The following is a 26241-nucleotide window of genomic DNA, read 5'->3' as shown; positions in this document are numbered from 1 at the left end:
ATAACAGTTGGATATTATAAACTTACATAATATTATGTTTCTAAATTATTTCATTATTAAATTGATATATTTTTAAGATTAGATTACGTATTTTAAATATCTCTTATTAATTAAAATATTATATTTTAATTAAGAAAAAATTACAAAACTGTGAAATTGTCTATTCCCAGTTTTTTCGTAATGTTTGCAATTATTTCTACTTCCGGTGGGAAATTAAGAATAAAACGCCCCGCGCCCGCGCCATTTCTCTTCCATTAACATTTCGTCTGTTCTCAGGGTAAGTCGATTTACATTTATTATTAATTATTGGTCTCGTATTGTACTTGAGTGAATAATGATTTGAATTTTATTGTTTTCTTTATATAGGTATTTTACAAACTTACAATTAAATATATTACTTTACGTAATTACAAAAAGTACCGGTGACTTCATATTCATGACGATTTATTCTTTTGTTTTTTTTCAACGATTTGTTTTAATGAAAAAAGTTATGTCTGATGTTTAATGCTTTGTTTTTTTTTAATGTTCATTCATCGTTTTCAGTAACTTTTCGATAACTCCGAGATTCTACGTGACTTCGTGCCTCTCAACATGTTCCAAGCATCTTCTAGCAACAACGGCGGCAGCTCAGCGGCAATGGCGTGCATCGCTACCGGTAAGCTTTATTAAATTTATTGATTAATAAATAAATATTAATATACATATTTTCCTAAGGCTCTATTAGGTAATCAATTAGTTTTATCGTTTTTTTTCTGCAAATTGAAATGTTCTGAATAAGTTGTACTTTTATTTATTTTGTAATCTAAGTACTTTTAATAATTATTCAAAGATTTTTTTTATAAAATTGGTATCTAATGCTTAACATCATAATACGTACCTAATTGCCGTTGTTGTCATGTAGTGTTAAACATTTTTTATTAGGTAGTGCCTATGTACCTAATAAATACGATTACAGAATAAAGTCATTTTCTTTAACATAAAATAGAATAGAATATTTGGATGTATAAATATAATAAGGGAGAGTCAGTAAATTTTTTTTTGTTCCTATTTTATTGTACCTAAATCGAAATGCGCGGGAATCGCGAACCGGCAAATCGCGCGATGAGCGGGCGCACCGCGTGCGGCGTCGGTCGCCATTTTGTGTGATAGGTAGGTATATTAATTATTATGAAAATGAAAATAAATTAAATACATATTAGGTAATTATTCAATATTATATTCAAAAAATCATAAAGATCCCTAAATGGTAAAAATAATAGGGTCATTGCGCCTGTTCGCGTCCACCTGCCTATTCGCGTCCATTTTGCGGATATCTTTTAGAAAATTCACGAAAATAAGTATACTTTATGTAAAATTGTAATAAGAAAAATTTCCGATAATTACCTCAATGTATAAGAGACATGCACACATATTCAAATTATGCCTGCGCACCGCCTATCCTATTTAAAAAAAATATTTAAGTTTGGCTATTAAACGAGAGAGCTAAAACGCGCGGGATTTTGAGAAAAAAATAGTGCGCAGCGTCGCGTTTGACGGTAAGTATCTTATTGTTAAATGTGAATTTTTGAATATGTAACTGTTTCTTTGCTTTGCTAACAAAACATGGAATAGTATGATTATAAATAAGCTTATTTCTCTTACAATTAATAGCTAAAATAAGGTGGACGCGAATTACTACACCGAATTTGTACAACTTCCATTTTGCGTCCACGGTGGGCGCAAACTATACCTGTAGTGCATAACAATAGAACATATTGCGTCCACATTGTTTTTCATTACGTAGCAATGAATTGTTTGTTAAAATATGTAATTTAAAATAGATTGTAAATTTTTGACTAAGACCACAAGTTGTTAATTTAAATTTTCATTCAAATTAGCAAATTTTTATGCTATTTTTTCATTTTAAAATGGGTATTCTAAGAATGAGACCAGTTTTTTTAGAATGAGAGTCAATAAGTCTGTGGTTAAGAAAATAATATAAACAAAAAGGAAATTTAATTCATTAGAAACTAAAAAATAGGGTAGGTACTAGATAGGTAATCTTAATAGAACTGATTATTATTTATTTACATAACGTAACTTTGTTTTTTGTTAATTTTTGGTTCTAATAATGATGAGAAGATAAATATAATTAAGTTTTTCCAGTTTCCTTACACAGTGAATTATATTAATAATAATGTTGATTTTAGGGTTCCGAACCTCAAAAGGAAAAACCGGAATCCTTGTAGGATCACTTTGATATCCGTCCGTCTGTATGTCCGTCTGCCGGTCTGTCTTTCTGTCAAGACCCTTTTTCTCAGTAACGCGTAGAGGTATAAAGCTGAAATTTATTTTGAATACTCAAGTCTACGGTCCCTTGAAGCAGTGAAAAAATTAAACTTATAAGCCAAAGCAATCAAAAGATACAGCCGTTTATGCTGCAAATTTTCGCAAATTTCGACATTCGCAAGGGAATCAAAACCTACAGGGTACTTTACGTACCTAAACACAGACACTTGAAGTTTGGTACGAAGCAACGTCTTATAGCACAAATAAGGGAAACATTGAAAAAATAATCATTTACAGTTAAAACATATGAAAAAAGACAGATTAATACGGAACCCTCGGTAAGCGAGTCCCACTCGCATTTGGCCGGTTTTTATTAAATAACTATATTCGTAAATAAATAATTTATTAAAATCTAATTTTTATTTGCATTTATCTGATAAAATATCACCCAATACACTCTTAATTCCTTTTCTAAGCTGGTGGACGCGAACTGGTCCACGGGTGGACGCAAAAAGGAATTTTTGGACGCGAACTGGGTAAAACGCCAAATTCTGCTATTTGTCTAGATAAATAAAAACCACATGATATTTCCAACACAATTGAAAGGAAATCATAAAATAGACTATTTAAGGAACACGTTACATAAATTTTGCGTTGAAATTTGTTCTGGAACATTTTTATTTTCTCCTTCAAACTTTCCAACTGCACTAAGTGGACGCGAACTGGCGCAATTACCCTAATTATTGTAAATCATGATAATATTGTCTCTGATGTTCCGTATTAACCTATTTTCTTTCAATGAAAGCTTTCTATCAGTGAGTAGTTAAAATTGGTCTATATAATATGTATTATTATTTAACTACATATTATTTTGTATGTAATTGAATCCATATTATATTAATTATTTTGTAAAGCATAGGTATCTGTATAGATAAACTATTGATATTTTCGTTCTAATTTCAATTCAATATTCACATTTTGTAGCGAAGTTAATTTACACTTAGATTAATTATTGTAGGTAGGTACCTACTTTAAACGTTAAAGCGACATGTAACCAGGTTTTAAATTAGTATTAGAGACGGAAGAACGACTTTAAGATGTATCATATAGGTACCTACTAGAATTTTACTTGAAATTCATTTTGATTTAATATTATGAATATAAATTATACGTAGGTATATTATTTTTATGACTTAATAATTGCCAATAACAGTAAAGTATTTCCATGTTATCCATAAAAGATTAATAATAGGTAAATCATATTACGTAAGTACATAGTTTTGATAGGATTAAAATAAACATGTTAAATAATTCTAGATACCTATGTTTGATTATACGAGTATGTTTAATATTATACTGAGGTCTGAGACGTAGATCGTTGCGAATATTTTTTTATAGATTACACTAGATACCTATTACCTACCTACCCATTTCGTAGCGAGTTTAGTATTTTTTTTTAAGAGTAGTTTCGACTCCTTGCACATTTTATCTCAACCGATATATAATCGACTTGATATTTTTCTGTTACGAAATTTTAGAAAGGGAATGGTAATTTCACTAAGGATACTTTTTTTAACATATTTCATACGAATTTTTATTTTTTAATCATACAATCACACATACAATTCTTTGTTTGGAACATTTCAATTTGCTTAACATTTTAGGTATAAATAAATTGTGCGGCATTATAAATATGTTTCTTCTGACTTAATAAAGTATCATTTTATTTGTATTATTATTTTAATCGGTCAAATTATTATTAAAGGGTCAACGCATCAAGCCGATCCTCGGTTTAAGGGTAACAACGCACAATGTGTCGCGATGGCAACATGCGCGGCTGTTTATTCTTCCATTCTAAATAGGGCCGTATTTTCTCAGGAAAATATAGACACTATTTTAGATTTTGGTGATATGTTATATATTCAAATTAGACCACTTGGGGTTGCGCACAATCATCCTCATTTATATCCTGAAGAATTGCCTTCTGATATACGTGTAGGGACCTATTTGGCTAAAATTAAATCGATGGCAGACAACGATAGTTGGATCGACAACGGGCTGTTTCCCACATGTGACAGCGACATAGCCACTTACACTTTACAATTAAAATTAATCCTAAAAAATAAAATATTTCACACTACACACAACGACTCCACACATAGCTACCTTTTCACCGGCGCTAATAATACGATATCTTTTTGGAGGTCAAATAATACATATTTTATCTTTAATAGCCATAAAGTAGACGCGAATAATAAATACGTTCATAACTCGCATTCGGTAGGAGCCGCACGTCTCTTTCAGTGCAATAATTTAGATACTCTTGCAAAGTTTTTGTTTTGGAATCCGGCGTTTGGTAGTCAATATCAAATTCATAAAATTGTTTTAAATCATTTTCATAGTGTAAACATTATTAATGAATTAGTTAGTGTAGACAACCAATTAGTTAATGTAGACGACCAATTAGTTATTGTAGACGACCCTAAATTGTCTAATTTAAAACCGATAGTTTTAGTTAATAAAGGTATACCTCCAAAATATGACCCTAAATTAAATTCCCTAAAACCAAAAGTTTTAATTCAAAATATTCGCGACCCTAAATTAACAACACTGACACCCGTTGTCTGCATAACAAAATTACCCGACATTAGGATCGTAGGTAAAAAACGCGGTAGACCGGCTAAATATAATAAATCTAAAGCACACAAACAAAACAATATAAACGTAGATTCAGATAGTTCATCAGTAAATTCAGTAGAAGTAGAACGTAAGAGGGGACGACCAGGTAGGCGATCTATAGATGCAAATTCTCATTTAAAAGCGGTCACAAAATATAATGAAAAACATCCCGAAGTTCATAGGCAGGCAGTTAAAAAATATAACGAGAGCAATCCCGATATTCATAGGCAGGCCAGTCAAAAGTTCAGTCAAAGTAATCCAGAAGTTAATAGGCAAGCCGTTCAAAAGTATAGTCAAAGTAACCCAGAGGTTAATAGGCAAGCGGTTCAAAAGTATAGTCAAAGTAACCCAGAGGTTAATAAGCAAGCAGTAGATAGGTACAATGAAGTGAATCGAAATTTAGACGTTGAATTACGGAATTCAAACAATTTAATAGGTACAAAGAGTGGCGACGGCTTAACTGTCGTCAAATTGTATAGTTTTAAAAACATTTCATTATTAGATAGGGAAGCGTTTTTGTGTAGGTACTGTAATGCTAGATTGTTCTTTGAGGAAAAGAATCGTATCAAGTGGTGCTGTGGGGCTGGCACTTATAACGTTCAAAATTTCCCGCCTTTAAATGAACCATTTTATAGCTTTCCTTCTTTTTTGCATAAACCTAGGGCTTATAATAATTTATTTGCTTTTAGTGCGTTAGGAGTTTCACACGGATTTCAACATCCGACAACGGGGGTATCATTTTTAAAAATTCAAGGGAGGGTTTATCACAGAGTTTTCGATCTTGCGTACTCAGAAACTACTAACCCGGCTGGACTTTACATCTATGATAACAGTGAGCGAGAGAGCCTCGCTACAAATTTAAATTTAGATTTAACTGTCATTCGATCGATTACAAATTTCTTGCATAATCACAACCCTTATATAGAGTGCTTCAAGCGGCTGAGCCAAGAACCATCCGACCACGCACACCTCATTTTTGAGCACACCACACGACGCACACATGGCAACATTCTCGGTGATATGCCTTTAGGCAACGAGATTGCTGCCATTATAAGCAATGAGCAGGAACGTTACATTCCTCGCGCCATTGCAATCTGGAAAATTGGAGACAAAAAGCCTCACACAGTAGATATAATGCACCCCTTATATGAAACTTTTCAATATCCATTATTGTATCCGCACGGTAACCCTGGATGGTTTCCTAACAAAACGGACAATAATGGAGCAAAACTAACCCAGAACAAATATGTTAGATGTCTCCTTCTGAGCGAACCCCGTTTCAACGATTTTAATCGTTTGTCTGAAGAGTGGTTAGTTGATATGCAATGTAGGATTTTAGAAGAAAGACTTCGTTACCTGTATAACATCCAAAAAGGTAACACGGATAATGCTCTCCGTTCCGCTCCATTAAGAGAAGTAGAGTCAGTTTTACAGCAGATAAGTGTAGATGAGACTATTCGAGGAGAGGGTGGGGTTGTGCCTGGTAGAGTCTACTTGCCAAGTAGTTACACGGGGGGGCCTAGATATATGAAGCAAAAGTATATGGATGCTATGGCAGTAGTTAACAGATTAGGATTGCCATCTTTTCTTTTAACTTTAACTTGCAATCCCAAATGGCCTGAAATACAAAATTCAACAACAGGTCATCATAATACTCCTTCAATTTGTGCTAGAGTTTTTAACATTAAATTACAGCAACTTTTGAGGGATCTTCGCACAGGGGTTTGGTTTGGTAAAATTGTTTATATTTTATATGTAATAGAGTTCCAAAAACGGGGATTACCACACGCTCATATCTGTTTTGCAGTCGAGGGTGGTGGCCCCGTTCACGGTACTGATGTAGATAAATTTATTAGAGCAGATATTCCTGACGCTTCAGAAGTTGATGGAAAATTAAGGAAAGCAGTTTTAGATTACATGGTACATGGTCCGTGCGGTCCGCCGCATAGGACAGATTTAAAATGTTGGGATAGTGAAAAAAAAAAATGTACAAGCTATTTCCCAAAACCAGAGACAGAAGTCACATATTGTAATGATAAAGGGTTTATTAACTTAAAGCGTAACAGTAAGAATACAGCCACTATTAAATACAGAGGGAGGGATATAGAAATTAGTGATTTGTGGATAGTACCATACAACGCTGCACTTCTTCTTAGATATGATTGCCATTTAAATTTAGAATCAGTGTCTACTCGAACAGTCATTAAATATCTCTTTAAATATATGACTAAAGGTCCAGACGAGGCTCGAGTCGCCATTGTTCCGGAAGAACTAAAAAATAACGAAATAGAACAGTACGTCACAAAACGATACATCGGTTCTGGTGAGGCTGCTTGGAGAGTTTTTGAGTTTGACGTCACGGGACGTGAGCCCACTGTAAAGATGTTAGACGTTCACTTAGAAAATCACCAATCTATTTTTTTTAAGGCGGGAAATGAAGCGCGTGCCGTTCAAAATTCGGGTTCGGATCTCGTCACGTACTTTAATCGTCCCCTCGGTGAAGAATTCGATAGTTTAACATATTTAGATTTTTACGAGAGGTACATCGTTCATTCCAGCCGCCCCTCAACAAAAAATACAACCATTTATAATATGACCAACGGTAAATTTTTGACGAAAAGACAGAGGGGAGAAATAGTGACGCGTTTATTTTGGGTCGCGCCCAACAGAGGTGAACAATTTTATTTAAGATTACTGTTAGCTTCACACCCCTGCCGTAGTTACAGGGATCTTTATAACTTGGGTGGTCCAAATTGTAACACATTCCAGGAGGCCGCTAAAGCCGTTGGTATCGCCAACGATGAAGCCGAATACGAGATAGCTATGCAGGAAGCTTCATGTTTTTTGACCGGACCACGCCTGCGTAACTTTTTCGTATTATTGGCTGTTAATGGGGTGGCAGTAGCGACACTGTGGGAAAAATTTAAAAATGAGTTAGCTGAAGATATACTTAACCGCGTAAATAACGATACGGATAGAGCGTACACCCAGGCCTTGGTTCAAATTGACCGTCTATTGCGAAAACATGGTTCGTGTTTGTTAGAGCAAGGTTTGCCTGACGCGCACGATGACACCACCGAACTAGGTCGTGAGAAGGCTCTACACGATGCAGACGGGTTACGCGAATTTGTGGATGTTTGGACGCCCAAGCTGTCTCATGACCAGCGGCAAGTGTTCGAATATGTGCAAAATTTGCTCACTGATGATGGTTTTCGCAATAGTAACGAAAGTGCTATTTATATAGACGGTCCGGCAGGCACTGGTAAAACGTTGCTATTAAATACGATAGCAGCGTACGTGAGGGGCGTACTCAATGGTGTAGTTTTGTGCACAGCGAGTTCCGGTATTGCCGCGCAGAACTATGACGGCGGTATGACTGCGCATAGTATGTTTAGGTATCCATTAAGCGCTATTGACGATTTAGGGTATTGGTACGTAACAAACGGAACCCAGAGAGCTGAACTCATACTACACTCCGATTTAATTATTTACGACGAAGCGCCGATGGTACACAAGTACCTCATTCATTTGTTAGATAGGTCTTTGCAAGACTTGACAAAGTCTAATAAAAGTTTCGGGGGAAAGGTTATCATTTTTGCTGGAGACTTTCGTCAGATTCCGCCCGTAGTTACCAACGCCAAGTGTCATTCAGACATATTTAATGCCTCAGTAAAATCATCGCCCTTATGGCAGAGTTTAAAGACGTTTTCACTAACTACACCTCAGAGGTGTAGTGAAGATAGTGTATTTTCCGATTTTTTACTTCAAATAGGTTCAAATAATTTGCCTTTACATTCGGTAAAGGTCGGTAGATCTTGTCAAAATTTAATAGACCTTTCACTTTTATCATTTACTACTGATTTAAATGAGTTAATTAATTTTGTATTTTCGGATTTCCTTTTAGAAAATGAGCCAGAAGTTTGTATAGGTAGGGCCATTCTTTCCACTCATAATTCTAATATTAGAGAAATAAATAGGACTGTATTAGACCGTTTGTCAGGCGACCTTTTACATTTCTATTCAGTAGATAAAACGGCTACGGATGACACTGACGAATTGTATTTAGGCGTAGACGTGTTGAATAGTATGCACCCTAAAGGTATACCAGAACACGATCTTACATTAAAAGTAGGATGCATTTGCATGATAATTCGTAACTGTTCGAGCAGCGAACAAATATTTTATTTTAAATTACTTATTATCCATAGTTACATTACATATTACAATAATTGAGCAATAACGTAAATGAGGTCAAGCTGCCTCAGCAGTATTATCGTGCGACGGCCGAGCCGGCCGAAAAGCGCAGTTCACCCTTAGCAGCGCCCGAGTGCTCTATCCGCTCGAATCCGCGTAAATCATATATAATTATTAGCAGCCATTAAGGTGTTCCCAGTGGTCCCATAATATCATAGCATCATTAGCAGCATTTATAGCGACCTAAATACAGTCCACTTTCGATGTAATACGTAAACCGTACATTTTCGAGCCGGATCACCGTATAAAAAGTGTGCCGCGTCGCGAGTGTAAAGTGTGACGTGGAACCGGAAATCCACGTGTCCCTTCTTCCCCCGTGATATTTATTCAGCATATGATCTTATAACTAGCATACTAGCAACAAGCAAGCAGCATATAATTCAACAGCAGCCAAAATTAGTATTTTTACGAGACAAAATCCAGCATTTTCAAGCTATAAAAGAGCTTGCGTCAGCTCCACGTGTCGCCACGTATATCGCCCCGAGCAAAGTACAGCCATCCAGCAGCAAAACTCCTACCAGAATATCTAGCAGCAGCATTCGAGCGGGATAGAAATTAACAGTATAGCAGAATTAGCAATTATCTATCAGCGACCAGCATACAGCAAGTAGCAATCAGCAATCATCATTCAGCGACCAGCGTACAGCAAGTAGCAATCAGCATCCGTGAACTGCAAAAGGCATCTAGCATCTAGCATCTAGCAACCAGCAATTAGCATCTAGCACCTAGCATCTAGCATCTAGCACCTGGCATCTAGCATCTAGCATCAAGCATCTAGCAATCAGCATTAAGCGACCAGCAATTGGCATCGAGCATTCAGCAATCAGCATCTAGCAATCAGCAACTATCAATTAGCAACAGACAAGCAGCGACCGAAAATTAGCATCTAGCAATCAGCAAGCAGCAAATAGCCATCAGCAATTAGCAACAAGGAATCAACAACCAGCGAGACGTAAGCCAGCTGCTTACGTCACCAGCACGTGCCGCCACGCGTCAACCGCCACGTCAGCCAGCAGCAGCAAGCAACCTAAGGTATCCGGGGACGTAGCCACGACAGCCACGTCGACCGTATCCGAGACAGCCAAGTAAGAATTTTCCATTTTATTTTTTATTTCTACCGTTTGATTATTTTATATTAAAATGGAAGCTTTATATACGGTCCAACTAGAGATCAAGGACAAAATAAAGAGGTTATTAGCGAATTTTAAAAAAGATAGTGCAGAGCGTAAGAGTATCGACTATTGCAGACAGCGTTTAGATATATTAGAATCTTTATGGGATGAATGCCAGAAAAATCATGAAAAGCTTTTAAAATATGAATCGACACAGCATCAATATTTTATGCGGGAAGAATTTATTAACATTCACGACATTTATATTAGAACAAAGGAAGCCATCAGTGAAGCATATGATAATTTTTTATTACAAAAGCAAGCCCATCTAGAGCCGAAAGCGGGAGGATCCGCTTTAGAAGCGCAAGCGACGCCTAAGTCTACAACATTTCAATCACAGGGGACCAACAGCAAATTAGATGACTTATCACGGAAGCAGGAAGTCAATTTTAAAGCATTCATCAGAGCAGTAAGCAATATTGACGTGAATAATTTGGAGGAGAAGTGGGAATATGAAGACTCTCTTCGTATTCTCCACAATCGATGGACAGCGGTGGAAAATCTACATTGGGAGATAGTCGGTGAACTTGGAGAGGAAGATGAAACATACGAAATTAATTTTACTAAACATGAGAAAATATATATCAATACAAAGAGAGCTATAAATTCGAAAATGTGTGCAACAAGTCATAGAAATAAATCAACTCCGCAGATGGATATACCGACATTTTCTGGCAATTATCATCAGTGGGTATCATTCAAAGACCTTTTTAATGAAACTATACATAAAAATACATCAATATCGAACGCGCAAAAAATGCAATTTTTGAAAGCTAAAGTAAGCGGGGAAGCCGAGCGCCTTATACAGCATTTGCCTATCAGCTCCGACAATTATTTAGTTTGTTGGAACATCCTAAATCATCGATTTAATAACAAGAAGCTAATTTTTACATCGCACGTTAACATATTTCTCAATTTACCTAATATACAGCAGCAATCATATATAGCAATCAAGAAATTACATGACGTCACATTAGAAAGCTTACACGCTATAAAGAACTTAGGCGTAGATATAACTACTTGGGATCCGCTATTGGTACATTTATTATCGCAAAAATTAGACAGCGAAACTTATTCTGAATACGTAGAATCATTAAAAAGCACTCGAGAGCTCCCTATACTACAAGAATTTTTGGATTTTCTTGAGAACAAATTTACATCTCTTGAATCATCACGAAGAAACCAAAATTCAGCATCAGAACAAAGATATTACAGAACATCAAACCAATTATTAGCAACGAACAGACAACCTATACATATTAATTCAAATAGAATTAATATTAATAACCAAGTAAAGAGGTCACTGACGTCAATGCACACCTCAGCGAAAAAATGCCCCTTATGCAATTTCGAACACGCGCTCACTAACTGTCCACAATTTATTAAATTACCTTTTATGAATAAACTTCAAACGGTTAAGCAATTACGTTTCTGCATTAATTGCATTTTTGATCACAATGGGAATCAATGTACTTCGAATAAACGGTGTCATGTGTGTGCAGGCCCACATCACACGTTATTGCACGAATGTTTTAAGCAGCAAGCTAGCGAGAATTTTAGAAATAAAAAATTGATGAGTAGCAACACCCAAAGACAGGTGTATTACAGCCCCAAAAATCAAACGAATACGTCTCAACAAGATGATTCTGAAGTACTTTTAGCCACCGCATTGGTAAAGGTAACAGCTGAAGATGGCAAACAGCACATAATGCGAGCACTGATCGACCAAGGGTCTCAAATTAGCATCATAACCGAACGAGCAGCACAGCAACTGGGCTTAAAACGCCAACAAAGCAAAGGGATCGTCCTTGGCGTAGGGGGCCAAGAAAACAACTGTCGTGGAAAACTCAAGATTAATTGCCAATCTATATATAACAATTTTACCTTCAACGTCGATACATTCATCATGACTAATCTTATAAAAAATCTACCTAATAGATCGTTTGAAAAACCCGGCTGGTCGAAATGTATAGCGCACTTAAACTTAGCAGATCCAGAATTTAACAAAAGCCGAGCAGTAGATATTTTATTTGGAGCAGATATTTATTCATACATTATGTTAGATGGGATCATTCGAGGCCGCGAAATCTCACAACCACTAGCACAGCAGACGCAATTGGGTTGGTTATTATGTGGAGGCAGCATAAATACCTTCCATTGCAACGTTATTTTGAATCACATACAAGAGATTCAAGATTTTTGGAAAATAGAGGATATACAGGAGCAAAATGATATGTCAGCGAAAGATAAGCAATGTTTAGATTATTACTTAGCAACTACAAAGCGATTAAAAAACGGGCGTTATGAAGTAAGCATACCTATGGAGGATCAAGCGTTACAAAAATTGGGATCGTCTGAAAAACTTGCATTAGCACAATTTATGAATTTAGAAAATAAACTTAATAAGCAGCATGAATTATCAGAGCAATACAAGCAATTTATGAGCGAATATATACAACTGGGACACATGAAAATAGCAGCATTAAATTCAAGCGTACAATGTTTTTTACCACATCATGGGGTACAGCGAGCAGCATCCAGCACCACTAAACTACGAGTCGTATTTAACGGATCAGCTAAAACCACGACAGGCTACAGCTTAAACGACCTTATGCACAAGGGACCCAATATGCAAAAGGATTTACAAAGTATCATTATCAATTGGAGACTATACCGTTACGCCTATACATCTGATATTGAAAAAATGTATCGACAAATATTAGTAAAAGAAGAAGACCAAAAACTTCAACAGATATGGTGGAGATCAAGCCCAGACCAGCCTATAAAAGCACATCAATTAACAACTATCACTTACGGAACGAAAGCAGCACCTTTCTTAGCAATTATGACGTTGAATCAGCTAGCACAAGATGAGCAAAATAATTTCCCAAAAGCAGCAAAAAGCATTAAAGAAGAGTTTTATATGGATGACTACATCTCGGGAGCACACACAATTAGCGAAGGTCAGCAAAAAATAGCGGAGGTGAATCATGTACTTAGCGGAGCAGGGTTCCTTTTGAGAAAATGGATTGCAAACGATAAGAGCCTTATTGAAAACATTATCAGCGAAGAACGAGACGAGCAATCAACATTTATGTTTAAAACGGAAAACACGCCGAAAACCTTAGGCCTACGATGGGACCCGATTAGTGACGTATTTGTATTTGACTATGATAGCGTAATAAATGAATACTCAGCAAAGTTAACGAAAAGAAAATTATTATCGGAAATGTCTAAGCTATTTGACCCATTAGGATGGTTGACGCCACTTACAACAAAAATTAAGATTTTATTTCAAAAAGTATGGTTACAAGCAGATCTTGAATGGCGTGATCCAGTCTCCCAAGATATAAAAAGCGAATGGATAAAAATAAAAAAGGAGCTAAACACGTTAAAATGTATTAAAATTCCCAGATGGTATAAATGTGATGAGAATAGCACAATTGAATTACATGGGTTCTGCGATGCCTCAATAAAAGCCTATGCATGCGTCGTATATGCCAGAGTCGTAAAAAATAGCTCAATCTCAACTATAATAATAGCAGCAAAATCCAGATTAGTACCGAATAAAAAAGAAGTATCGTTACCTAGATTAGAATTATGTGCCATGGAGTTATTAACAAAGTTAATGAATAAAATAAAAAATAGCATCAGCAGCACAAAAGTTGAAATTTATGGTTGGAGCGATTCCATGGTAGCTCTTGGTTGGATCAACGGAAACCCCGACCGTTGGAAGCCCTTTGTAGCAAATCGGGTAAAGAAAATTCACGAAACAATGCAACCTCAATCATGGCGCTATGTAAAAACGAAGGAAAATCCAGCTGACGCAGCGAGTCGAGGTCAAACAGCATTACAATTAAAAGAAAACTTATTATGGTGGCGAGGTCCGGGATGGTTATTAAGTTCAGATTTTAAAAATAAGCAGCAGCACACTAATTATATACGACAAATTTAGAAATAAGAAAACAAGTTAATATTATTCAAAAAGCATACACATCAAGCATAATAGATCATTTATTATACAAATATAGTTCATTATTAAAAATAGTACGAGTATTAGCATGGATATTACGAGCGATTACACCGTCATTAAAACAAAGGCCGACGTATCTCACATTACAAGACGTGAGAAAAGCTAAAACAGCAATTATTAAATATGTTCAATCGACTGAATTCTCAGCTGATTTAGAGCAATTAAAAAAGGACAATAAATTACGATCTAATAGTGCATTATTAAGCTTAAATCCATTTTTAGATGAAAATGGTATTTTAAGAGTTGGAGGACGTTTAAAAAATTCAAACATCAGCGAAGATATGAAACATCCAATAATTATTCCATATAGCGGGCGTTTAACGGAACTACTTATAAATGAAGCACACGAACTTTCTTTTCACGGTGGAGCAAAAATTACTATTTCAATTTTAAGGCAAAAGTACTGGATAATCAAAGGATATCGAGCAACAAAAAAGCAACTTCGGACCTGTATCACATGTAAGAAGCGAGAACCTACAAAATTACATCAACTAATGGGAGATATGCCTAGCTATCGTGTCAATCCAGCTCCTCCGTTTTATCACACAGGAGTTGATTTTACGGGATTCGTCAACGTCAAGATTAATAAAGGTCGAGGAGTAAAAACCACAAAAGGTTACATAGCGTTATTCATATGCATGGTTACGAAAGCAGTACATATAGAGATAGTTTCCGACCTCAGCAGCACAACTTTCATAGCGGCTCTGCGACGCATGGCAGCACGACGCGGAACCCCAAAGCATATATATTCAGATAATGGCACGAACTTTGTCGGTGCAAATAAAATTATACAACAAGAATATAATGAATTAATAAGCAATTTTAGCGATAGTTTTTACAAAGAAATCACTGAAATGGAGATAGAATGGCACTGGAATTGTCCATCGTGGCCTAGCGCAGGAGGAATTTGGGAAAGATCGATAAGAAGCCTAAAACAGCATATAAAAGGAGTAGTGGGAGAGCAAGCTTTAACCTTTGAAGAATACAGCACAATCCTTGCACAGATAGAAGGATGCCTTAATTCAAGGCCTTTATGTTCAATTACGGAAGACGTAGAAGATTTAGATTTCTTAACACCTTCACATTTCTTAAATCAGCGAGCGGAGAATACTCTCATAGAAACAGCACATGATGCCAGGACTAGATGGTACTTAGTAGATAAAACTTTTAATGATATTTGGAAACGGTGGAAAAATGAATATCTCAGCCAGTTGACGGTTCGAAGCAAATGGTTAGAACCTCAAAGGAACCTTAAAATAGGGGATTTAGTGACCATTCACGATGATATTATGCCAGCCGGGAAGTGGCCAGTGGGCCGAGTAGTAGAAACCCATCCAGGAAGTGACGGGTTAGTAAGAGTCGTTACATTAAAAACAAAAAATGGGATCTTAAAGCGGCCAGTAGTAAAGTTATCATTATTACCACTCGAAGAAAAAAGCAATTTTCAGCAAAATAATAATATATACATTCAAAACAACAGCAGCGAATTGAAAAGCGAAAGAAAGGAAAGTCCAATCATTCAAAACAGCAGCAGCGAATTGAAAAGCGAAAGAAAGAAATGTCGAATCAGACAAAATATTCCTTCAAAACTTGTAAGCTTGTAAACTTACAAGTTTTGAAGGAATACTACTGTAAGCTTGTAAGCTTCAAAACTTGTAAACTTAGTTTTTCAGATCATTTAGTTAATGGTACAAAAGTTATAATCGTAGCGACTTCACCTCGATTGATAACAGTTCGCAAACCGGGAATAGCCGAATTGTTTTTTATACCGCGAATCATGTTTAAGGCCCCCATTGATCATAATAGTCCAATAGAAATGTGTCGATTGCAATTTCCCCTTCAGGTGTGTTATGCAATGACTATTCACAAGAGTCAAGGCCAAACCATTAATAGGGTCGGCATAGATTTAAGATCGGACGTCTTTAGTCACGGACAGTTGTACGTGGCATTAGGTCGCGTACGGGATAGGAACGATTTAATGCTTCTTGTACATAGGGAAAAATTAATCGATGGTAAACCTTACGTGAATAACGTCGTCATTCCACAGTTACTTTAGGGATTTCCCACCATGCATTACACTATTCATTTTGCTTGGTAGATTGACGAGTTACACTTGCAAGCATTACACACTCGGCTTCCTGGAATGAAATTGTTCACCTCCGTTCTATATCAGAAATCAATTATTAAAATTAAATCATGTTGCCAACGTTTACATTGTGCGTATTTTTTTATGAACTCTTATCATCATGACGCTAATATTAAAAAACGAATTGATTCTACGTTAAAGTTGAAACACTGTGTAACAAATTATTTGTATTAAAGTAAAATGCGAGAGCGAATGTATAAGTTTGTTATTGGTTTTAAGGTTGTATGCGCATTGTCGAGTATTTATATGTCAGTGGCGGTGACAGTAATTTATAAAATTGACTGAACTTTTCTTATATTTAATAATGCCATGGATATGTAAGTCATAGCAGTTGCTTGGTTCATAGGAATTTAAATGGATTTGATTGGACCTTATCGGCTCGGTGACAGGTGGAAATGCGTGTCGAGAGTCCTCTGCAAGGCGGTAGGTCGTGAGTTCCGGAGCCGGCGGCCGGCCGTGGGAGGCGCAGGAGCGACTCTGTCGCAGAGGTGAGTGCGGTGCCCTAAGTCGCTTTGCATTGGCGCTGCATCGCGCCTGCAGTGATGGTGGTGGCTAGATGTAGACAGTGTCGAAACAATAGAATATTACGATTGATAATGCGGGGCGTTTCTCTCAAGTTGTATGTATTAATATTTATATTACATCTCATATAATATGTCATAATTGTGCTAACCTAACCAAAATATTTGCGTATTTGAAAAAAAATGGACAGATCACGGATACACAAAATAAAAACAATTTTATGTTCCTATAAATAATTGTTATTTATTCTAAGTATCAAATTTGATAAATGTTGAGTGAATTTTATCACTATCATGTAAACAAAATTTAAATGGATATGTTTATTAATATTATTTTATTAATATACCGTGAAATATTCACAAAACGAAAAATGTCATTTACTTTAAAAGTCAAAGCAGTATCATGAAAGGTCGGGAACCTTCAGAGGCTGGGAAATGTTACCCAGGCATTTTTTTTCTCTTTTTCATATAAATCGCATTTTACTTTTCCAAAAAGCTGGTACATCTCAGTAAAATGAGCATTCTTTCGATTTCTTTTGCTGCAAAGATTTCGTAGTGGGATTATGTTGTAGGCAATAAAAAGACAAAAAAAGCAAAACAGAATATTGTTCATTGACAATTAAATAAAAATAATCATATTTTTACATTTAAGTTGTGCTTAAAATTCAGTGATTTAACTTTATTTACCATGGTTATTTCCGAGATACCAAATTAGGTTTATTTTTCCGAAATTAACCGAATAGAAATAATATTTATTAACTATCAAATTATGTGGTAATATAAAATGTGCTAACCCTAAGCTTCTTTTGATGCTGAGCAATGTTGTAAAATATAGATCGCTACATTATTAGGTAATTTTGCCCACCATTGTAACTTTTGTTTAAAACAACCTTCAGTGGTAGTTATAATATTTCAAACGTTATTTAATAACATATTATGAGTAAAAGTAACCTGTGTTTTCGCCATCATGCACAAACTATCAACTTGAATTTTCACCATTTTTTTTTTCCGCGAAATGACACATGATATTCAATGAGTTACAACAAGTTGCTGATTTAAATTAGCGACACACACAATAGGCAGTGTTGACAGACAAATTAACCAACTATTTTACACCAAATACTTTGAATGTTGCCAAAGTATGAAGGTATTTTAGCAATTTAAAAATTTGCATGAAGTGTTCTTCAAAGCAAAGCTGATGACCCATTGTACGCCAATGATCAAATTTTCAGTACCCAACCACTATATTAATTTACCTATGAATATTTTTTTAGTATTATTATTTATCAAAATACAATCTCGATGCCATAAAGCATTGGTAGCACCTCTCGTCTCTCTTTGCTTGAAGTGTTCTTCAAAGCAAAGCTGATGACCCATTGTACGCCAATCATCACATTTTCAGTACCCAATCACTTTATTAATTTATCTATGAATATTTTATTAGTATTAATTTATTATTTATCAAAATACAAACTCGATGCCATAAAGCATTGGTAGCACATCTTGTCTCTCTTTGCTTGAAGTGTTCTTCAAAGCAAAGCTGATGACCCATTGTACGCCAATCATCACATTTTCAGTACCCAATCACTTTATTAATTTATCTATGAATATTTTATTAGTATTAATTTATTATTTATCAAAATACAAACTCGATGCCATAAAGCATTGGTAGCACATCTTGTCTCTCTTTGCTTGAAGTGTTCTTCAAAGTAAAGCTGATGACCCATTGTACGCCAATCATCACATTTTCAGTACCCAACCACTATATTAATTTACCTATGAATATTTTTTTTAGTATTAATTTATTAACTATTTATCAAAATACAAACTCGATACCATAAAGCATTGGTAGCACATCTTTTCTCTCTTTGCTTGAAGTGTTCTTCAAAGCAAAGCTGATGACCCATTGTACGCCAATCATCGCATTTTCAGTACCCAATCACTTTATTAATTTATCTATGAATATTTTATTAGTATTATTATTTATCAAAATACAAACTCGATGCCATAAAGCATTGGTAGCACATCTCGTCTCTCTTTGCTTGAAGTGTTCTTCAAAGCAAAGCTGATGACCCATTGTACGCCAATCATCACATTTTCAGTACCCAATCACTTTATTAACATACCTATGAATATTTGATTAGTATTATTATTAATTATTTATCAAAATGCAAACTCGATGCCGTAAAGGATTGGTAGCACATCTCGTCTCTCTTTGCTTGAAGTGTTCTTCAAAGCAAAGCTGATGACCCATTGTACGCCAATCATCACATTTTCAGTACCCAACCACTTTATTAATTTATCTATGAATATTTTATTAGTATTAATTTATTATTTATCTACTGAATGAACTATATACTGAAGCCCTATGCTTCTCGAGGTGATAAAGGAACAATCATCAACATTATTTTATTATAAGTATCGAAATATAAACTCAGCACCATAAAACATAAGAGGTACATCTTGTCTCCTCTTTTCTATTCAAAGCAAAGCTTATGATTGGGTATAATAATATACAACATTTTCAGTACTTAAATTGTAAATTATACCCGAATCCTCATAAATTGAAACTTTGATTACAGATTATGTATTATAATAATCACACCTGCGCAAAAAGCATGCATATGCATTTACGAGTATTTTATGTAAAAAATATTGTAACAAGAATATGGTTATTCATCACATCGAATAAATTCAAGCATTTGTTACTAACGTAAATAATATAAAGGGTGGCAGTTTCACTTCTTAGATTATTTCGTATGCCTTTAATTTGCATAAATTAAAATATATTTTTAATTATTCTATTTAAAACAGCAAATTGTTTAATAGCTACCAAAAAAAATACATAAAAAATATCAGAAAAAAAGAAATATACAAAAAAAAACAAAAAAAAACACAAAAAAGAACAAAAACAAAAAAAAAATCAGAAAAAAAGAAATATACAAAAAAAAACACAAAAAAAACACAAAAAGAACAAAAACAAAAAAAATATCAGAAAAAAAGAAATATACAAAAAAGACAAAAAAAACACACAAAAAAGAACAAAACCAAAAAAAAAAATAACAATAAAAAAAACGAAAAAATAATAATGATAGAACATCAAGAATATATTTGCCGCATCAACGAAACAAGAAACAAATACTGGAATTACATACGTTATCTAATTAAAATAGCCATTTTACTATTATAATAAACAGTCATAGCCATTTTACTATTATAGAAAGCAATGAAAACATTGGTCAGACGCAATAGCCAAACAAACATGAGTGACATGATGACTTTTTCTCACTCCAAAAATGTCTCGAAGCTGACAAAAGAAATTTTCTGTTCACCAAAGGAAACGTCGTAAGTGGACAAAATCCTTGATAACAGCCATTGTAATCAAAACATAAGAAAATTGACTATCACAGTGAAAGTTCAAGGTAAATATAATATATGTAATTAAAAAAAATGGCATTAAGATCCAGTTGCCGTCGTACCTTTGTGAGGTCACAAAGTTTTGGAACTAAACTGAAGTGCAAATTATAACCGAACGAACATGAAACTAAAATCCTAATATTAACGACATCAAATACAACACTGAAGGCTATGCTTTTATGATTTATTTGTATGATAATATTTTCTGAAACGACATCCAAACAAGAACATGAATTCTATCCGGTTGCTGATCGCACTCGCTGGGCTTCCCAAAAGGGTCTCACCCGGTGGGGTTGATCGCACGGATCCTGCAAGCGAGTGGAGTTAATGAATTTTAATTTACATAAAAATACTTAATTGTATTCAGTATTGAAGTATGGTGGAATAGTTCGATATATTGTATGTGAATAGCGTATAATTAGTAATTCCAGTATTTTGAATCACCTCAATCAAGCAAGATCAAGATTTATTTTATAATTAAGTATAAAAAAATGTATTCGTATTAATTTATTCTTTTATCTCGTTTTAAATGGAACTAAAGTTTAAAACAAATGTTGGTTGTCGATTATTATGTACTTATGAAAAAAAAAAATTAACATACACGTTACGTTGTCAACAGTTATTTTACAATAATTAAAGTTATAATATTGTAATTCGTATTGCAAAAATAAAAACTTTCTTCCTTACTTTTACTCTGCCTTCTCTTCTTCGAGAGAAACTTTATTGAATTAAAGTATCAGGCAACTCTTCTATTTTTTCGCTATACCTTCTTATGTAACTCGCCCTTTTCGTTTCGTGTTAATTAATTACACCACTGTGCCTATTCTTCTTTCTCTTCTTTATATCTTCTCTAAATTCTTCTTAATACGTTATAGTTTATACTATATGTAATTTAAAAAAAGTTAACGTTAACCTGTAATATTAAGAACTCATTGTATATAAAGTACATACTATCATTATGTAAAATACATTTTATCTTAATGTACCTAATGTTGGAATACAGCTGGTCGACTGGTTATTTATTTTGTAATTTGAAACATTTCATTGCTTGCTTGCTTGAAATAATTAAAGTGACTATGTAGTAAGTACGGTTATCGTACAAACTCCAAACCTAAATCGAGAACTGAAGAATTGTTATACTAACTACAATCAATTGCTTTTTTCACATGCATATATAATATATCTATAAAATATATTTTTTGTTTTTACTAGATACATAAGTAGAACATTTATGTTTACGTATCACCTATAAGTTTTTGTTATTTACAATATTTTAGTAAGACAATGTAAAATGTATGAAACACTCTAAGAGTTGAAAACATCTTTTGTTAGTATGATAACCATATTCTTGAATATTTTCCAACGCAAAAAAAAACTACATTATCAAAAACAATTAATCAATATCATAATTACTTCGAAAATGCATAGTGTCTTATTGTGATTTTTTTACCAAGGATATCTTTGCCCGAAGATCAATTCATAAGTAAATTTTTAAATTGCAAAAATACCGCAACATTCAAAGTATTTGGTGTAAAATAGGTTCTATGTCTGACAACACTGCCGTATGTGTCGCTAACTTAAATTAGCAACTTGTTGTAACTCGTCGAATATCATGTGTGATTTCGCGGGCAAAAATGGTGAAAATTCAAGTTGATAGTTTGTGCATGATGGCGAAAACACAGGTTACTTTTACTCATAATATGTTATTAAATAACGTTTGAAATATTATAACTACCACTGAAGGTTGTTTTAAACAAAAGTTACAATGGTGGGCAAAATTACCTAATAATGTAGCGATCTATATTTTACAACATTGCTCAGCATCAAAAGAAGCTTAGGGTTAGCACATTTTATATTACCACATAATTTGATAGTTAATAAATATTATTTCTATTCGGTTAATTTCGGAAAAATAAACCTAATTTGGTATCCCGGAAATAACCATGGTAAATAAAGTTAAATCACTGAATTTTAAGCACAACTTAAATGAAAAATATGATTATTTTTATTTAATTGTCAATGAACGATATTCTGTTTTGCTTTTTTTGTCTTTTTATTGCCTACAACATAATCCCACTACGAAATCTTTGCAGCAAAAGAAATCGAAAGAATGCTCATTTTACTGAGATGTACCAGCTTTTTGGAAAAATAAAATGCGATTTATATGAAAAAGAGAAAAAAAAATGCCTGGGTAACATTTCCCAGCCTCTGAAGGTTCCCGACCTTTCATGATATTGCTTTGACTTTTAAAGTAAACGACATCTTTCGTTTTGTGAATATTTCACGGTATATTAATAAAATAATATTAATAATCATATCCATTTAAATTTTGTTTACATGATAGTGATAACATTCACTCAACATTTATCAAATTTGATAGTTAGAATAAATAACAATTATTTATAGGAACTTAAAATTGTTTTTATTTTGTGTATCCGTGATCTGTCCATTTTTTTTTCAAATACGCAAATATTTTGGTTAGGTTAGCATAATTATTATGACATATTATATGAGATGTAATATAAAATAATATTAATACATACTTATAACTTGAGAGAAACGCCCCGCATTATCAATCGTAATATTCTATTGTTTCGACACTGTCTACATCTAGCCACCACCATCACTGCAGGCGCGACGCAGCGCCAATGCAAAGCGACTTGGGGCACCGCACTCACCTCTGCGCCAGAGCCGCTCCTGCGCCCGCCGCGGCGCGCTGCCGGCCCGGCCACGTCTCACCGCCGAGCGAGGCCGCTCGCGCGCAGCTCCGCCCGACACCGGCCCGGTACCGTCCGCGGATCCATTCCTTCCGTTGGACTAAAAGCGCCCGCTATCGTCTTTCATGATCCATCGTTATTCTATATTCGAAGGGCTATCATTTCATTTTTATAAATTGCATCACGTCCGACGTATATTTACAGTACAACGCGCTACATCATTACTTCTAATATCGTACTTTTACATTCGCTGAGCGCATTTTACAGTAATATTTAAATATTTTGTCTCGCTATGCTTCAATTTTCTATATAGATCAATCAATTTTGTTTTTTAACATATACTTACATGCACAACACAAACTATATTTTTGTGTACATAAAATCAATTAAGTTTAGTTTATAGGTATATAGACTAGAGTAAACTAGAGTAAATTAATTTAGATCGTGTAAATTATTGATGTAGAATGTAGATATTTTATTCATACATTTTATTTACGTGTATACCTAAGTATGTATTTTTGATAGAATCATGGTTATATTTATTTAATTTTATTTTATTACACGCATAACGCTTTACTTAAACACGTGTCAATCATAACACACTTTACAATTTTTATTTCTTTTATAGTTAAGTATAATAGTAGTAATTAGTGTATATCGAGTACTTAGACGGTAGTTAGGTAACTCCGCCTGTGTTTGAGGGTGAATAGAATAAATTTTATAAGATTATTTTATTCTACCTCATCGCAGCCAGTCCCAAGCCTGGATAAAGGAGGAGGTGGTAGTTTTGCATTAATACAGAAAGTTTCAGATATAATTTGCTCAGTATGATGTGAAACACCTCGCTGCCAGTCAAAAAAATTGAAAACAGTGTTACTTTTTGCGGATATTTGTCATAGGTTTATATTATCTTTTATAATCTTCTTATTATCTTTCTAAATTTATGATACAACTTATATATTTCATATTTTCCAGATCGCAGAAGACGGACAAACAACACAAAATAATAGGTTTAATATGACAACATTAAATCACAAGTTAAGTATATTATATTTGTTTGGCATAATTCCTGTTTGTCTAAAAAGGAGCATTAAAAAAACATTATATCCTGATTAAGTTTAGATAACAAAAGTATGGATGCAAAACTCTCAATAAATTTAAAAAAGTGTATTAAAACGTTTAAAATGATTGCCAGTGATAAAAAATGAGGATAATCAAATATTTTATAAATGTTTTTTTTTTCAGAAACGCCACAATTGATTCCCAGTAGAAATAGGAAAATATAAAAGACCAGTTTCATCCATAGGAAGAAAGATACTACTTATTTTACCAATAAAAGGACTTGAGGGCAAAATATTTTACATATTAGGTACATATAAAGTTTTGATGAAGAATTTTGATGAGAAAAAATATCAAGTTAAGTACATAATATTCTTATTACATACATTACATATATTCTTACATAATTATTGTTTCTCTAATCGTAACAATGTCTAGGGGCCACTGAAAACCAGCTCTGTGTGTGCATAATTGCAGCATAGATTATGCTGAGTTGGCTTCCCTTTTTCAAGGACACTGTTTTATAATTGATTTTCTTTATTTTTATTTTTTTTTTCTCATGTTCTTTTTTTTACTTTTTTTCTTGTGTGTAAATTTTATGTGATTTTATGTGATTTTCTTTTTTTTGTACCTATTGATGTTATTTATTGATGTCCTTGAATTAAATGTTTTTTCTTTCTTTTCTTATAATATATTTATTGACCTAATTCCTGTTTGTGAAACATTTAAACTGCATAAATATAATAAATAACACATCATGATTAAATTTACATTTTAATCGACTTCGAAATTGGACTTAATCTCTTTTTCGCTTTGTTAAATCATAATTTTTCACTGGGAAAACCGATTTTGAGAATTCTTTTTCTTTTTATTTGAAAGCTGCCTGCAATGTGGTGGTCCCAATTATTTGATTTAGTTTTGACAAATTGAAGGTTTTCATTAAATGTGGATTTTTTTTTTCAGAAATGCCACAAATTACTCTATAACATAAAGACAGTTTCATCAGGAGGAGGAATGACACAACCAATAAAAGGAATAATTGAAGTCAAAATAATTAAACATATATAAAACAGGCTTTGTATCAGTACAAAATGGAATCACCAGTTAAGTATATTAATTATATTTTTGGCCTAATTTTTGTTTATGAAACGATCAAACTACATAAAGTATTGATAAAAAATAGTTTCCTCAATGCGACCTTTGTTACTATTAGAACAAAATATAATTTTTTATAAATTTATGCTATATATTTGTAGTAAAATACATTAAAATTTTTAATTTCTAACTATAAAACTCTCGTCACAAACAATAAGTTTTATAATAAACATCACTGATAAAAACCAAAGTTGTGACTTGCAAGAATTCATATTAAGTATATCTATTCATAAATTGAATTTCAATCGACTATTCTTGACTACTATTCTTGATTTTTTATTGATACTCATACTTATGCATATAAAAAAGGATAGCAAAAATATTCATATTTTAAACAATTTCAGCCAGACGCGCCAGGTGCTCAAAGCAGCGTTACTAAGAAGAAACACGTGAAAGCACTAAACAGACCACCATCGTGCTCCGTGGCTTTATCCGCATTGCTAGGCTCCTATTGGTCTTAGCACGATGTTATCTAATATGTATGTTTAGCCTATAAGATGTTAATCCGACCGGTTAATATATTATATATTCAAAATTTTATGTTTATCTATGCACTATTGTTTGCGTCTAGCCCGGGGTGGGGTAGCATATTTTTTGCTTCGATTATTATTTTGTAAATTGCACCCAAAAAATATTCAAGTGTATTTTCCTACGTTTTTTTATGTATAGATTTTATTTAAGTTGTATGTTATTCGTTTTTTTGTTATTTTGATTTTGTATAAATTTATACCTATAGATTTTCTTTAAAAATGAAAAAATGTATTACTGTTACCATAAGTTGAATAATATAGTCATGTTAATAAAATCATTTTAGTTTAAA

The 26241-nt window shown here is 33.8% G+C and overlaps 1 protein-coding gene and 1 long non-coding RNA gene across 5 annotated transcripts in view; one reads left to right on the top strand and one right to left on the bottom strand.

Annotated features, from left to right (window-relative positions):
- Positions 1-26241, bottom strand: part of LOC123702232 (protein slit) — a 195397-nt gene that overhangs the window by 91203 nt on the left and 77953 nt on the right. The window lies entirely within an intron of this gene.
- LOC123702234 lies at positions 183-26241 on the top strand. 4 transcript variants are annotated; one of them, XR_006752842.1, is made up of 4 exons: positions 183-655; positions 24183-24623; positions 25230-25369; positions 25766-26241. It is a non-coding gene; the product is annotated as an uncharacterized LOC123702234 (long non-coding RNA). The 4 variants fall into 4 exon arrangements; XR_006752844.1 differs by lacking the exon at positions 183-655 and adding an exon at positions 23785-24106; XR_006752841.1 differs by lacking the exon at positions 183-655 and having other exon boundaries at positions 23801-24623.

This window comes from Colias croceus, chromosome 23 (assembly GCF_905220415.1).
Source record: "Colias croceus chromosome 23, ilColCroc2.1".
NCBI classification, from domain to species: Eukaryota; Metazoa; Arthropoda; class Insecta; order Lepidoptera; family Pieridae; genus Colias; species Colias croceus.
Note: the sequence above shows the minus strand (reverse complement) of the source record. Positions and strands in the feature narration are given on the sequence as shown.